The sequence below is a fragment of the Ursus maritimus genome, unplaced genomic scaffold (genome assembly GCF_017311325.1).
Source record: "Ursus maritimus isolate PB19 unplaced genomic scaffold, ASM1731132v1 scaffold_25, whole genome shotgun sequence".
Lineage (NCBI taxonomy): Eukaryota > Metazoa > Chordata > Mammalia > Carnivora > Ursidae > Ursus > Ursus maritimus.
The window spans coordinates 27,792,449-27,805,580 of NW_024425008.1; the positions used below are offsets into that span (position 1 = coordinate 27,792,449).

General features: G+C 46.0%; 1 protein-coding gene and 1 long non-coding RNA gene across 2 annotated transcripts in view; one reads left to right on the forward strand and one right to left on the reverse strand.

The window, feature by feature from the left end:
* The window catches only part of RGS6 (regulator of G protein signaling 6), a 548,980-nt gene that overhangs the window by 319,854 nt on the left and 215,994 nt on the right, over positions 1-13,132 (reverse strand). The gene's annotated exons all lie outside the window — the stretch shown is intronic.
* LOC103671465 lies at positions 6,468-11,776 on the forward strand. Its single transcript, XR_570897.2, has 3 exons — positions 6,468-6,744; positions 8,172-8,271; positions 11,480-11,776. It is a non-coding gene; the product is annotated as an uncharacterized LOC103671465 (long non-coding RNA).

Sequence of the window (13,132 nt, forward strand, 5' to 3'; positions counted from 1 at the left end):
CTTATTTCTCCAGGGCCCCCTCCCGTCTTGGTGGGAGGGTCATTTCACAGCCCCTGATGAGCAGGGACTGAACTGTTTTTTCCAGTTCCTGAGCTGGAAGGCTGGGGGAGAAGCAGTAGGAATCAGAAGTATCCTCTGGGGACTGCTGATTTTGGGGGTGATTTGGCCCAAGTCAAGAACGGTGAGTGAATGGAGCACTGGGTGTTATGGCCAAACAATGAATCGTGGAACACTACACCAAGAACTAATGATGTGCTGTGTGGTGAGTAACATAACAACAATAATAATATATATTATAATATATAATATATATATAATATATAATAACATATATATCTATATATAGAAAGGAGAGTAATATATATATATTTCTCCCTCTCTCTCTCTCTCTCTCTCTCTCTCTCTCTCTCGTTCTAGAAAGAAAGGAGAGTGAGGTCTAGGCCATGTCTGGGGGTAGGCCAGCGCTGGCAGCCATAGCCATAGACAAATGTTAAGAAAGGTATCATAGCTCAGCGTGGCTCGGAAATGGCTACAGCGGCCCTAACTGGAGTTACTTCACGAATGGATAAATGAGTGGAAAGAAAATGGTCCGCCTACCTGTGTCCACCCTCACACGTGGTTTTTAGTGAGCGCATCAGAACAGCCAGCCTCTAGCCAGGAGCAGTGGCTGAATCATGTGAGATGGGGAGGAAACGACTGGCCCCTGTGGGGTACAGTGCTGCCTGGTGAGATGCGAGGCATGGAGTCGTGGGGCGGGGGGCGAGAAGAGGCCCGGGCACTGCCTGTGAAGGACCAAGGGCACACAGCTGGACTGATCTAACCCTAGGAAGGACAGATTCTCATGTTCTTTTACCATCCAGTGGTGGATGTTAAGACAACAGAAGGAAGCAACTTCAGGCTTTTCTTAGTAATCTCCATGTGATTGTTCTCTTATACTTGAATTGATAATTCATAACAAAGCTACTATTCATATAATGAGATGATGAGGGGCACCTGGGTGGCTCAGTCGGTGAAGCGTCTGCCTTCAGCTCAGGTCATGATCCCAGGGTCCTGGCATCGAGCCCTGAATCTGGCTCCTTGCCCAGCAGGGAGCTTGCTTCTCCTTCTCCCTTTGCTACTCCCCCTGCTTGTGTGCTCTCTCTCTTCTCTCTCTCTCTCAAATAAATAAGTAAATACTTTAAAAAAAAAAAAAATGAGATGACAAGACCTCAATGATCATTTAGGAATCACCCTGAACAGCCTTTTTATTTTATAAATGAGAAAGTAGAACTGAAAGATCCTGTGGTATGTCCCAGGTCAATTACTTTACGTTGTGCTAGTAGACAAAGCTAGAAAGACGAAAAATCTCCCGTTTCTTAAATCTACCCCTCTGGCCCTTTACTCAGATTTCCCTGAACCCAGACATAGTGAAAAGTGATTCCTAATGGATCTTCCTGAGTCTCTGGCTGGACTGGCCTCAGTCTTCCTCTAGGGTCTTCCCACTACCTGCTCCCCGGCCCACACAAGCCATCCCTGTACCCTGCTCCCAAGAGCCTTTTCAACCTCCCTGCTTTCAGACACCCTGTTTGCTACCTTTGTCCCGGGCAGAAGAATTGAACAAACCAGGTGTAAAGCTTCCCCTAGAGCTACCTGGCAACACAAAATTCCAATCTCAAACATGTGTCTAAGAGAATGAGTGCCTTTGTCCACCAAAAGGCGTGCATACAGGCAGGCTCATGGCAGTTTCGTTGAAAAGTACCCCAAATTAGAAACAATTCAAATTTCCAACAAGTGAATGAATAAAAAAAATGTGGTTAATTTATACTATGAAATGATACACGGTATTTAAAAATGAGGAAAAAAGTTACCGATAGGTACAACATGGAAAAATCTCATAAACACTATGTTGAAGGAAAGAAGCCAGACACACAAGAGGGCGTATTATATGACTTCATTTATGTGGAGTTAAAAAATAAGAACAGGTAAAATTAAGCACTGGTGATAGAAGTTAGAATAATGGTTATCCTGGGGAGACAGTGACTGCAAAGGAGCACAGAGGTCCATCCGGGGCAGTGGAATGCTCTATATTTGACCCAAGTGAAGGTTATATACATAGTTCATGGAGACAGATAAAATTAATGCACCTTATATTTTCAGCCTCTTTAAAACACCCTTTCTTAGTAAAGTTTTAGGCAGATTCAAACAGTTGAACTCATCACCGTTCACAGCCCTAAGATGGCTCTTCCCCAGCCTCCTCCCCTACTTCCTAGCACCTGCTTTCCCAGAAAGCTTCAGGCTTGCTCTTTGCTCTTCCTTGGCACCAAAGACTGAGAAGAGGCTGCTATGTGGGTAAAGGCACGTCAGTGGAAACAGGACACAGAGCAGCTGGTTCCCGGCCACTTCCTCGACCAGCTCTGTGTGCTGACTAGAATCCTCAACCCTCCTGGTGGCATCTGTTTCTGTGGTCTCTCCTCCCTTGCTCTGAGGGCACAAGAGCAGGTCTGCAGGCCCTATCCTCAGCAGACCTAAGTGTAGGAGCAGAAGGCCATTCTCCCCTTCTTCCAGAATCATCCAAAGTGCATGGGGAGGCATGCCCTAAGTCATCTCTCCCCATGGGGGGAGTGAGGGCAAGGAGAAGGGACAGTGCATCTCATTCTTGGGTTATGCAGTTATGGTTCTCCATAATGCATGTTTCCTCACTCTAAATTGCTTGAAACCAAATTGCTTGAAAACAACTGACTTATCTTGCTGATACGTGAGACCAAACAAACTCTACCTTGTTCTAACTAAGGTGTGGACTGGAAGAATCTGCCTGGTGACTTTGGGCTCGACATGAGATTTGTCCCTTGGAATTTACTGCCTTTGTTGGCAACTGAAAGCTCCCTCCACAGGATTCCACATCCTTCCAATTACTCCTGAGGTGGGGAAGAGGACCCACCTTAGTGGTAACCTGGGAGCAAAGAAGGGCATTTCTTAGTGACGCTTCATGGCAGCGAGATAAAGACACATTCATCCAAACCTCATGCACTGAGAGCTCATTCATGACAAGATTAAGGAAGAGTGGGGACCAGCATTGCCCATATTCCAGGCCAGTCGCCTCAACTCCTTATCTTTCATGGATCATTCCAGAAAGCATCTCCTCTGCTTCCCCCTTGGCACTACCACAGCAGTTCAGTTGATGCATAAGAAGCACACACCCGCCAGGCACTGCAGTGGCAACCAGTGACCCTTCAGCACAGTCCCCACCCTTGAGGAACCTGTGACCCGGCCTTACTGACTGGTGCACTCATCTGACATTCGTGCGGTGCCCTGTTTCATCCCAAACCACTGTCATCCAGGAGAATTTACAGTTTGCTAAGCCAGTATCTAGTCTTCTCCATGCCACTCAAACTTGCTTGAGAGAGGGAATGTGTCTTCATCTTTGCATTTCCCCCAGGACCAGCCCAGCTCCATGCCTAGACCATATGTACTCGGTAAAGTTTAGTTGAATGAATGAATACACGTATGCATGAACGAAGCAAGTCACTATACAGACGGGATGTTATGACCACGCTATTTGGCCTCTAGTGGGAAAAGAGTGTTGATTAATGGCACAGAGGTCATGAGGCATGACTAACTGAAAATTCTAGCAGTAATAGTGTGTTTAGACACACCCTCTCCTGTTTTCTCTTGCTTCCTCTTTCTTGTGCTAGAATATTTAACCAGAATATGAGTTCCAGGTGCATGGTATGAAAATGGTAAAGAGAATGAGAGAATCATCCAGGCTTCTGAGAGGGTAGAGAAGGTGATTTGAGGTGGGGAAGACTCCTGGTCAAAACAGAGAAGTTGCCAGAAAACCACTGAATAATTGTACACACCAGCCTCCAGTAACAAGAAGGTCCTGCTTCCCGAATGGCCATTCCATGACACACAGCATAGTGCCTCTCCTGCGTGTGGAACAGCTCCCAAGCAAGGCCAATCAATCTGTTAATGGATGCCCCAGACAACAGACATGCCTGGGCTCTGAAGGCCCAGAAAACCAACCTGACTCCTTTCCTTTCCATGCGACAACCGTATGTCCTGCTTCCTTTTCTATTGTATAACCAGGGAGGAAAATGCTTGATGGGTTCATTCTGCACGAGGACCTCAGTGTGGGCTACCAGCCACCCAAACTGCCGCCTCCCGACATGATTGTGACCCTCAAACTCACAGCCGTGCCACTGCGTGTTTGATCAGTTCTCATGCACCAGTGGGTTATCCAAAGATAGAACAGGGCACCAAGTCCCTCCTGACCTGGGGGTAAACAGAGAGGCTCCTGGCCCTCAGAAGGGGTGAGGACCCAGACGTAAGGGTAATTAGCAAGCAGTCCGTATACCCCGACCAAGTCCACTTAAGGCTTGGCCACATATTGAGTCCAAGAGTGGTATTTCCCGGGACCCCCAAGAGCTGGATGATAAGGGTTTTCTAGGGAGTTTTTTTCTGAGCTCCCCTCTTCTCAAGCTTACTCCTAAAACCATCCTGGAATTTCCAGGCCCTGTGGCTGGGAGGCTCAAAACACTGTTCCCAGGCATCACGGGAGACCCGGGCACCCAGCTCCGGACGGGGTGGCTCAGCAGTCCTGCACGTGCTGCCTCCGCCAGGGGCGCCCGGGGCTGAAGCCGGTCTCCAGGGAGAAGCCACCGTGCGGGCCTCTCTCCTGCACACCCAGGCGGGACACGCACCTGCTGTGTTCTCCACCCAGAGCAGGAGGCTGCGGCCCTAGAAGTCTGGAAGGGTGTCTCTCGCACAGGGGGCCTGAGCATCCTCTCAAACTACTTCGTGGATGGGGAATCCCAGCAGCTGAGGGCCCGTGATCAAGAGGACACGAAAGACAGCAGTCTGACATGTTTTTGAAAAGGAAGTGACTCTCTCATCTTCCTTTGGAACCACAGCCATAACAAAGCGGACACTTCTGTCTAACTTGTCTATTGAGGGGAAGGGGCAGGAGGGTGCCATTCAGTTATTTTAATCCCAAGAACCTGGGTTCATGGAGTATTTTTAAATAAAATCCACGAGACAGGCCCAAAGCCCTGATGGCCAGCTCCTGCTGGAACCTCCAGCACCCGGTTGAGGTGGGAGTTTCCTGGAGAAGAACAGAGCAAGGCGTCTCATCATGATGGCTCTCTTCCTGAACGCGCATTTTATCAGGATATACTCTTGGCAAGTGTAAGCATGATGGCCACATCCTGGTACCAGTCACTCTGGGGCTCAACAGAAAACAGTTCCGCCCCCCGAGACAGGCTCTGGCATAGGCTCTCCTGGGCCAGGAAAAGGGATCCCCGACAAAAGGATTTACCTTTCCATGCCTACTGCAGGAAGGCTGTTGGACCCCTGAGTGCGATTCTCGAGCAAGATTTCTCTGCTCTGGCACCAGTGACGTTCTGAGGTCAATAATTCTTTGTTGGGGGACGGGCTGTTGCACCCATTGTAGGATGTTAGCAGAATGTTCAGTCCCTACCCACTAGAAATCAGCAGCACTGCCTCCCCCAGATGTGACAACACAAATGGCCAAATGCCTCTCGGAGGCCCACATTGCCCCTGGTTGGGAGCCAGTGCTTGACAGCAAGAAAAGCCTCAGATGAAGTGAGATCCGGGAAAAGCAAGGGAAGTAGCCCTCTGCCCAAACGTTGCTGTGGTTTAGCTGATTTCATCGTTCTTCAGAAGCACTTCCTGCCACCGGATAGAGGACACATTTATTTTCTCTCTGGCTCCCCCTACGAGATGGCCAGGTCCTCAAGTGGACTGACTCAGCGTGAGTCCCTGCTGTCATGCCAGGGCCTACCCCGCAGGTGGCCCTCATAAGTATCCAGCGAGCACGTAGAAGGGATTGTGGGACATGGTGCTACTCCAACACCAAACGGCTAACCTTCCATGTACTTGAAACTCAAGTTTTAAAGTCACAATTGGTGGTCGTTACAAAATACCCGAAGGGGGTGGGCGGGGCACTGCCTGAGTTATGTCCACAAATGCTGGGGAGTCCATGCTTTTCAGACAGTAGGTTAGACCCCACTTGTAGGTAATACAGTCAGCTTTGCGGGTCACAAGCAGCATTCTCAGTGGAGAAGAAAGGAACAGAATGCAACACATCAAGACATATCACATATACTAAGAGTGTTTCATGAAACTTTTAGATATATGCGTGTGTAGATACATAATATGTGATACAGGATATACAATATTATATAGACAGCCTATACATATAAGTGTATGAGTTCTCAGTTGTATAAAAATAAACTTTAAAAACCACTAATTTTTATAGTCCCCTAAACGGTAACTAAATACCACTCACTGAGCCTCCAGGGTGCTGTAAGGATAAGATAACATTTGTGAAATACATTGGCTTCTTCCCCTGGAAGGCAATGCTGGCTTACACAGAAGAACTATGACATCATCTCAAAAGGACTGCTGAGTGAGGTTCTATGGAAATCTGAAAGAGTTCAAACACATCTTAAATCATCACAGTTCTTGATTTTTGCAAACTAGCAGAGCCCATTAAGAAGGGAATGAAATGGATTTCCTTGGAAGCCCCACCCTGCCCATGAGCCATTTTCATATCCCTGAGCAATCTGAATCTTTGTGAAACTCCCAAGTTTAAGTGAGTTAGCCAGAATCACAGGGTGCAAAGCCTCAGGGAATGACCTCGAGGCGTGGGCAAGCAGGTCGACTGCACAGCATCGGAAGGCTGATTAAGAAGCCCGCCCCTGGAGCCGGATGACCTGGGTTGGAAGCCTAGGAGACGCTGGGCAGGTAACTTAACTCCCTTGTTTCTATTTCCTCCTCTGCAGCATATGACTCATCTCATGGGGCTGTTGTAAGGATTACATGAAAAACAGTACCGATCTCACGGGGCTATTGTAAGGATTACATGAAAAAAGGCCCACAAAGCACTTGTTAATAATTCAGATTTCAGTATGAAAAGTCAGGCTAATTGGGCTCACATTTTGTGATTGCTACCGTTTCCCTCTTTGCCAATCAGGATAGTAACAATCAGCCCATGAAGACTAGTAACAATCAGGCTGTGAAGTCTTATAAACCAGAGGACGTGTGTTGTTTCCTCCTCCTGCTTCAGAAAACAAAACAAAACAAAACAAAACAAAAAAACCAGCTTCCTCTTTTAAAAAAGGGTGGGAGGCATCTGGGTGGCTTGGTCAGTTGGGCAGCCAACTCTTGATTTTGGCTCAGGTCATGATCTCAGGGTCCTGGGATCAGCCCCGCATCTGGCTCTGCGCTCTGTGGGGAATCTGCTTGAGATTCTCCCCTCACCTCCTCCCCCTGCTCACATTCTCTTTCTCTCACTCTCTTAAATAAATAAATAAATCTTTAAGAAAAAAAAAAAAACTCACAAAAACACCTCAGCACATATAACCCCCACAATATTTTAGGTGAGAAGTGACGGAAGGCTAAAATTTGGTAAAACCCCACCGCAGTGGCACTTAATCTCTTCAACACCTTGATGGCTCCCGTCTTGGGAAACATGTGCCTACTGCAGGTAGAGCCCAGTTGCAAAAAGCTTCAAGGAATCTTTTCTCTACGGCTAGGCTGCTGGTTCTTGTGTATTATTACACCTTTCTGCTTGAATTTTTGCAATAAATGGAAGTGGTTCTTCCTCCCTACAATGACTGGCAAAAAAAGGAGAGGCTGAAGGGATTTGTGCAGGCACGTGTGCTTGAGCCCGTGTGCCTGCGTGTGTGTACACATCCTTACAGCTTCTCCTTTTTCTTTCCTTTTTAGCAGGTGTGTGCGTGTGCATGGGACTGTGTGTTCATGTATACATGCATGTAAGTGCAGCGTGCATATATGTGTCTAAGGAAAATGATGAGATGTAGACATGCTGGTGCTTTAATAATTTAGTTATACGTATAATGTAAGCCAGTAAGGAAAAATTACCTGGATTTCTTAATTTAAGATGTATAACTATAGGGAGAAGGTTTTATTTTATTTTAAAGATTTTATTTATTTATTCGACAGAGAGAGACAGCCAGTGAGAGAGGGAACACAAGCAGGGGGAGTGGGAGAGGAAGAAGCAGGCTCCTAGCGGAGGAGCCCGATGTGGGGCTCGATCCCATAACGCCGGGATCACGCCCTGAGCCAAAGGCAGACGCTTAACCGCTGTGCCACCCAGGCGCCCCAGGGGAGAAGGTTTTAAAATATGGTTTCTGCCTAATCCAACACAGACAGCTGCTCGGAGTCATCCAGACACACACATACACATCCAAGGAACTCGTCCATCTTGTGAATACCTTGCATCTCCAAATCTACGGGGGAAAAAAATCAGTAAGTCTTATTAACGCCTTACAGGCGGATTTTTGAGGGCTGTCCTATGCCTGACATAGGTATAACAGATTATCTTTGATTGGATGATTCTCTATACCTAGAACGAATGAACAGATGAATATACAAATAATTGTATCCCTTGTGATAATAAAGATTGACCTTATTTCAACTTGTATAATGAAGTTATAGAAATCAACGTGGCCTAAGGAAATTAAAGATAGTCAAGTGAAAATAAGAGAAATGAAAATTTATACGCTTGCCTCCGCATCTCCCTATACTCGAGCTTCCATGGGGATTTTGTAAATGAGTGATCTCCTCGCCCATCATGGAAGCAAAGACAATTTTCACCCCTTTGGTGCTACTGGGAAGTGAAGGAAGCAGCTGAAAAAATAAAAGGGTGGAAAGATGGGGGATAGAGGGGAATTTATAAAATATATATAGGGCAAATGCAAATTCGCCAACGTTTTGTAATTTTGGTGATTTCTAAAAATTATCTACCAGGTTTCACAAACATCACTTACAACGTCTACTTTCGTCTTTATTAAATAATTTGGATAATGGAGGTATACAATAAGATCATTCTGGTGGGCAGAGCGTACTGGTAAGAAAGGAATACGTTACAGGTGCACAGTTCTTCAAATACTTTGTGATTTTATTAGCTGGGGAAGGCTAACTGTTGTTAACAAACTAACCTCAAATCGCAGCGACTCACTACGAATAAACTTTTATTTCTAGCATGTGGAGGGGCAGCTCTCCTGGGCGGCTCTACTTTCCACCACAAGGAAGGGACCTTTGCTTTCTCCATGTAGGTGGTTCTGTGATCTCCTAGGGCGGTGTTTTTCAAATGTTAATGTGCATAGGTATTGGCCAGAAGATCTTGTTAAAATGCAGATTCTGAATCTCTCCCCTGAATACTGGGCATCCAGCATCCAGAACGCAGAGGAAGAAAAGGATAGAGTCCGTGACAATGTGGGCAGGAATACATCACATGGGCTAACATCTCAGAGCTGGTCTCAGTTGCAGGGCCACACCTAATTGCAAGGGAGGCTGGGTAGTGTGCTCCAGCTATGTGTTCAGGAGGAAAAAACAGTTTTATTAAGAGTTAGTCACCCGCTGCCACAATAAGAAAAGAGGTAATGAACTAAAGAGATTTCAAACATCTAAATTATTAATCCTTCCTACTTGTGAACTTGAATCAGATTTATTCAGGAACAGAAGGCACAACCCTCCTAACTAAGCCATTGCTTCTGTTGAAACCCTAAAGCCATAGTCTAGAGCATTCATTGTAAATTCTTTTTTTTTTTTTTTAAGATTTTATTTATTTATTTGACAGAGGCAGTGAGAGAGGGAACACAAGCAGGGGGAGTGGGAGAGGGAGAAGCAGGCTTCCCGCTGAGCAGGGAGCCCAATGCGGGGCTCGATCCCAAAACGCTGGGATCATGACCTGAGCCGAAGGCAGGCACTTAACCACTGAGCCACCCGGGCACCCCTTCATTGTAAATTCTTAAAGCTGTCATAAAGCAATATACCATAAGCTTGAATTTCTTAAGCAAGTCATAAGGGACTAGCTACAGTTTTCTTTCTCTAGAGATTAGATAAGTAAATTTTCTTCTTAGACAGTATCTGTGTTGTAATTTAACAGTTTATGTTAACTCCTAAAATACAGTAAAATGTTTGCCTCTTGAATCCAAAAAGGTATTCCTGATCCTTATGTCATCATTCTACTAGAAGAATCAATTCAGAAAGATAAATGTGTTCTCCAGACTAAAAAGGGAGGGAGGGAGGAAGCTCTGGGACTACAGAAAAAATTGTTCAGTGATTGAATCCTGTCTTATCCAAAGAATGACAGCTTCTCAAAGATCACTGTCAAAATACAACAATTTTACTTCCAGTGCCTGGTACAGGTTATTCAGAAGTAGTTGTGATGGGGGAGTGGGGGTGTGAAGATGATCTTTTCACCTCAGGTAAAACCACCTGTGAGCAAAGGGAAGCGGGATTTGGAGATCATTTAGCCAGGAGAGATGGAAAAGCAAATTCATTTTGAACATCAGCTTAAAGCAAAACCACAGGGGGCTTCTGCCTGGGACCCCATGCTTTAGAGGGCTCTGCTGAGGCTCTTCCTCTTCACAAGCAAGAAGCCCAAGGTGCCAAGCGGATGTGCCCTCGCAGACCCCTATTTCCTCCTCCTAGACCAGCAAAGCCCAAGAGAAATATTAGCGGAGCCACAAATGGGAGCTCCATACGTAATTTTAAAGTTGTTAGTAGTCCCATTAGAAAGTAAAAAGGAGACCAGTGAAATTGATTTTAATACTATATTTTATTTAACTCAATATATCCAAAATGTTAGCATTTCAATATATAATCATGAATATAAAATATTCACTTCCCCTTTCATATTAAGTCTTCAAAGTCCAGCACATGCTTTACACCTACGGCACATCTCAACCAGTGTTCGGTGGCCACAAAGTGGCTGCTGTGTCTCAGAGCACAGTTCTAGACCATGCTCTGGGCTCCTGATCCTGGAATTCCCTGCCAGCAGGATCCTATGTCCACTCCCAGGGCCTGCGAAAGCCTCGGCTGAGCCCCATGCTCCAGGGGATGAGGGGAACCAAAGAGCAGCTGTTTGAGGGGCATGTGGGTGGAACCTCGCCAGACACACTGGGTCCCCTGAGTGTATGTTGGGCACTGCACAATGAAGGATATGGCAGGGATGGAAAATGGAAGGGAGCAGCACGCAGGTCAGAAGCCTGCTCTCCCCCGACCCCACCATGCGGGGGGGCACAAGCCCTGAAAGTGTCCAAGAATTCTAAATTCAAAACTGGCCTGCAGATCCGTATAAAGGCACATTTGTCAAGGGTGGAAGATAGAAAACATTTATTTTGTTGGCTTGATTTATATCTTTTAAATACGGAGCCATTTGGTATTTGCTCATCTGTTTGTATTTTGATCCAGCCCCAAAATATTAAGGGAGCAGGAGTTGCTTTAAAAATTGATAAAACTTGGGGCGCCTGGGTGGCTCAGTTGTTTAAGCATCTGCCTTCAGCTCATATCATGGTCCCAGGGTCCTTGGATCGAGCCCCACGTCGGGCTCCCTGCTCAGTGGAGAGTCTGCTTCTCCCTCTCCTCCCTACTCATGCTCTATCTCTATCTCTGTCTCTCTCTCTCAAATAAATAAATAAAATATTTTTTTATAAATCTGATAAAACAGGAGAAGTAGCAGCTTGGACTACTAACAAAATCTGCCATCACCCAGGGCAGAGGAAGAGAACCTCCTACTCTAATTTCAGAACAAGGCAGTAGATACCCTAAGACGATCTGCGAAGCTCCGGAGAGCTAGATCCCTGTGTGATGACGGACAGCTCCCTACTGTCCCGGTCGGAACCGGGCCCCTGTGCTTTACTGTTTGTAATAGGCCCCAACGGGTAAACGCCCTGAGGTTTCAGACGAGTCCGTGTTTAGGCCTGAAGATTGCTGGGCATGTTTATATTATGGAAATAAAGCACTGCAATTCAAACTACGCCTTTCTTCCCTTGTTTTGTTTACTCCTACATCCCCAGAAACTAGAACAGGACCTGGCACATAGCAGGTGCTCAGTGAACTTTTCTTGAATAAATTGTCCTTTCGACTTGGGCCTTTCTATGAAAAGCTATAGATCAAATCACATAGACTGCTAGTCCCTCTGATAGAGCTTAGACAGTGGCATAGGCAATATTGGTTGCATTCTTTCTCTATGTATTACCAATACTATATATTAGCTATTAATAAGAGCTGATATTCAGACAGTATTGCTTGCAGTTACACCAATTATTATTAAAATATGTCTCTAATGGTTAGTAAATGTAATTACCCTGAGCTCCCCCAGAGTCTTCTCTCTCTACCACTCAGACTCCTTCCCAGAATTCCCACCAGATATCTCCCTACTATTGAGCAGCTGATGGCTTAATACCAGGCACAGCCAGGATCTTCCAAGCAGGGTTCCAACAGGGTCAGAGTCACTGATCAACACCCTCCCTGTATGAGCTGTTCATTACGCTACCACCCCTAGTGGGTTAATATTAGCTTCTGACCCATTTCTCCTGGTGATAACGTGTTGGTTTACCTACAATACACAAATGGTCCTATCTCATGTTGGCTATTAATGAAATTTCTAGAATAAGGATTCTGTTTTACCACTGATATGCCCTAAAGTTTCGTTAGTGATAATCATGGATGAGGTAAGGAGTTAAAGCAAGAAGATCAAAGTTATCATCTGGTATACAGTGAATTTTCCTCTGGAGAGTACTGTGATGCAGGAGTACAGACAATATTAATATTCACTGTTCAAATAGTGTAGAGGACAGAGTCTAGGATGGCCCCTGATGGTCCCCACATCTTAATATTCATGTGCTTGTGTAATCCCCTCCCCTTGTGTGTAGGTAGGACCTGTGATTGGCTTCTAGCCAATGGAACATGACAAAGGTGATGGGAATGTCACTCTGTGATTACTTTATGCAGAACTGTAACTCCCATCTTGCTGGCAAACTCCCTTCCTCGCTGGCTTTGACAAAGCAAGCTGCCGTGATGGCGAGGCACACTTGGCAAGGAACTGAGGGGGTCTCTGGCCTGCAGCCAGGTGGGACCTGAGGGACCTCAGTCCTACAGCCCAGTGGGAACAGGATCCTGCTAACAGCTACATAAATGAGCTTCAGTATGGACCCTTCCTTAGTGAACTTACAGATAGGACCCAGTCCTGCAACTACCTCATTAGAGCCCCTAAGGCAGAAGATCCAGTGAAGCAGGGCCCAGATTCCTGACCTCCCTCTACTGTCAGATAACATGTATGCGTTGTGTTAAGCATCTATGTTTGTGGTAATTTATTACT